A 4,047-nucleotide genomic window follows, 5' to 3' on the forward strand; every position below is an offset into this window, starting at 1 on the left:
TCCATTCCATTCCATTCCACTCTACTCTACTCCACTCCACTCCATTCCACTCCACTCCACTCTTTTCCATTCCACTCCATTCCCATCCCTTTCTTTTTCCTTCCCTTCCCTTCTCTTTCCAAACAATTCAATCCAAAAATGATTAGCTACATTAAAGCAAGGTAAGCATCAGCAATGGGGGGAGTACAGTGATCCAAAGAGGGGTGTCAGAGCCCAAACAGGATGAGGAGGGTGTCTACATAGGATGAGGGTGGTCCAGTGAGAGTGGTCAGAGCTCAAGGGAGTGAGAAGGGAATTCTCATGGAAAGGCAGCCTGGCATGGGGTATCAGAGGTTGAGTGGAGTGAAAAGGGAGAGGGTGGTGGCAGCAACAGGAAATTGTTACATATAGGGGATTGGCCAAATAAGTAAGTATATTAAAATCAGTGAGAACCAGGTTTCTCACTGTTGGAGAAGGGAATTACAAATATGGAAAGGGAGAAAACTAGAATTAACCATGGAAGTTGGACTGGCATTGGATCTATCAGGGTGAACTCATGGTTTTCAATAAAGATAGATGGCTATACAAACAAATATAGATATAAATGTGTGTAAGTATAACTCTGTCCACTGAGAGGGTCTAGGAATAGTGACACCGCAACAATAATTAGCACACCTAGCACCCCGATCTTGGTTTCTAAATACCATTCTCCACTAAAAGGAACTCGAGCTTTTTGGAGATATGGCTGATTTCAGGACAAGAGCAGAGAAAGTACAAGATAAGCCTGGAATATCTTGTGCCAGAGAATAAGGACGTACGTAAAGAATGATGAGGATATGTCAAAAGGACACAAAAGCCAGCTTGAAGGGGCTATAATAGGCCAAATCTGGAATAGCTTGAGCACCTAAATAAATAATAACAGCAATGGAATCACAAATCCATACTGATGTAAATAAGTAAATGGAAAGTGTGATGAGGGATGGGATATTTACCTAATCTCACTCAAAGTACCTCCTTATGAAATATTTAATTTCAAAGAGGAAAAGAGTAACTTCACAGTGGAGAAGCCTGGTAGACACCAACTTACTCAAGTAACCAAAGTGAACATCATCAATAATGGGATAAATCAAAGTCATGTGTCCTCTGTTACGATGCCATGAGAAAAATATAGCATCATTTCTGAGATACTCTTGCCAAAGATGCACAACCTTGATTTAATCATCAGGAAACATCGGACAAACCAAAAGCAAGGGACATTCTACAGAACAACCTGTCCTCTTCAAAGGTCCAAATCATGAAAGTCAAGTGAAGACTGAGGACAGTTCCAGACTGAAGGAGACTCAAGAGATAGGACAACTAAATGCCATGAGTGTTCCTGAATTGGATCCTTTTATTACAAAGGACATTATTGGGACAATTGGTGAAATTTGAATGGGATCTGAGTTTTAGATGGTAGTAATGTATCAATATTAATTTCCTGATTTTGATGGTTATAGCATGTTTATGTAGAACGTCCTTATTTGGAAGAAATACACATGTAAACATTCAAGGTAGTGGGGCTTGTGGCACCAATTTATATTTATACACAAATAGTTCAGGAAAGACAAATTCTTTGTACTGTACTTGTAACTTGTCTGCACGTTTGAGATGGCACAGAAGAAAAAGAAATAAATGTTTTGTGTGGCTTAGGATTTCTTTTAAATTTGGATTAGTTGCCAACATCTAAAAACCAAGAGATTTTTCATACAAATCTAGATTTCTGACTTTCTTGACAAATCTGAAAAGCTGGCAACTCTGGACAATGACTGGCCAAATGAAGAGCCACAGTGCTCTTTAGATGGCCCATGTGGCCTTCAGTTTTCAAAGTCCCACCATTCCTTATTGTACAACACCCAGCCCACAGCATCCGGTTATGGTACCAGCCCAGCCCCTGGTGCCAGCCCAGCCCCAGTCGTAAGCTATGGGAAGGCAAGAACTTGTCTCAGAGCAGGCACAAGAAACATTTGTCGGACAGATAGATGGATGGATGGATGAATGGTTTGATCTATCAATGGATGGATGAGCAAACTTTCAAGCTCCATTAACCCTGAACAATAATACCAGCATGTCAAGTCTATGTTCTGTGGCAAGGCCAGCCACTCTTGTAGACTTGAATTTTTGTATCAGCCATAGAATCTAGGCGGTTCAGCTGGGATGGAGCAAGTTGAGAAATCAGGGTGCGTCTGATGCCAAAGGTCCCCATGTGGCCTGTGATCTCTCCCTGGGGTTTATGGAGGAGTCTGAAAGGTATGTGGGATTCTGGCACTGGGCGGGACTGTTGGGTGGGCAGGTGAGGCTTTGAAGAGATGGTATCTTTGGATGCCTGAGGCAATGAGGTTGGGCAGGGTGGGAACAGGACATACTTGATGACTTGGGTTCCTAGCCATGGGAGATCTGACTTGATGGGGCATGCCAGGGTCTGGGTTCTGAGCAAGAGGTGATGATGGCTTCATGTTCCCCAGCCCTTCTCACTTCCTGATTCTGCCTGGGTCATGCTCTTGGTTTGGAACAACTTCTTCTCTCATCTGCCCCCTGAAAGGTTAAATTGAAAACATTTAATAAGGTTTGACAGATATTTTTCTAGTATTTCTCATTGGTCTTAGAATCAAATCCAAATTCCTTACCACCCCCTACCTGACCCAACATACTTCAGCCCCTGTTCACCTCCCTGGGTACTACCACTCATGTCCCACCCTCACTGACTCCACTCCCCTCCCCTCTCCTGGTTCCTTACACACACCAAGCACTTTGCCACCTTAAGGCCTTCGCACCTTAGTATTCAGGGTAGTGGGGCATTGCATCAGCAATTCACACTCAAATCTCCTGCTGTTATTGAGTAGATTCCAACTCATGGTGGCTCTGTGTGTTACACAGTAGAACTGAGCTCCATGGGGTTTTTTTGGCTGTAATATTTATGGAAGCAGATTGCCAAGCCTTTCTTCCACCGCACCACTGGGTGGGTTTGAACTGCCAACCTTTCAGTTAATAGTCTATCACAAAGTGAATTGTTCTCTCCCTACACCATTCTTTGGCCTGGCTATCTCCTACTTCCCCTTCAGGTCTTAGCTCAAATGTCACTTCTGAGATTCTGCCCCTAACACTCTACATGCTATCTCAACCAGCAGCCCTCAGCCAACCTGTATCACTACATCCTGTTTTATTTTCTTCATTTTATCCTTATCAGTGTCTAAAATTGTCTTATTTATTTGCTTAGTGTCTGTTTCCCCAATTAGAATGTTCGCTGGGTGGCGACCTATATTTATTCTGGAATGAATGAGAGACTCTCAACAACTATGTGTTGGATTTCTGGATAGGCTAAGCATAGGGTGTTAGGACATAAGCATTTAGGTGTTGTGGCTCAGGTGAACTGTGCTTTAGATTGTGGGAAGAAAGTACCCTGGACTGTTGGGGGTGAGGTTAGATTTTGAGAAACAAGCACTCAGTCAGGTAGTCGTTGAGTTGGACTGTAAACTGTGCTGGGTCCGATGTGTAACATTAGACTGTTGAGATCAGACTGGACCTCAGTCCAGTTGGGCAGTGGCTAAGTTCGCTTGTGACTTGAGCAGAGTCCAACACATCACTTGGGGCTGTTGGAGGGCGAGACCTGGATTTGGGGAAGCTGGTGTCCTGAGGTGCACTGGCTGGGTTGGGGTGTAACCTGGGCTGGTGGGAGGGTTGTGAGCTGTGACCAGGGCAGCTTCACGCCCTCATCAGGCGAGGACCTACTCCGAACCGGTCCGCCTGGGATGGGAGTGGAGTGAGGGCCCAAGCCGGGGTCGGTGGACGGGACACCTGAGTAATACTCACTTGGGAGCGACTCACCCGGCCCGACAGAGACGCACTAGTAGGCGCGTTTTCGCGCCGGGCTCGCCGGCCCCGCCCCTGGGCCAATGACAGCGCGGAAACCCGCGACGGCGGGCGTGGATTGGGCGCGGGGGAGCGGGGGCGGGGCGACGCAGCGGGAAGCTTAGGCGCTCAGCCGGAGGGCGGCGCTGAGCGCTCGGCTACGCTGGCGCTGCGCGGGCGGAA

The sequence above is a fragment of the Trichechus manatus genome, unplaced genomic scaffold (assembly GCF_000243295.1).
Source record: "Trichechus manatus latirostris isolate Lorelei unplaced genomic scaffold, TriManLat1.0 scaffold00061, whole genome shotgun sequence".
Lineage (NCBI taxonomy): Eukaryota > Metazoa > Chordata > Mammalia > Sirenia > Trichechidae > Trichechus > Trichechus manatus.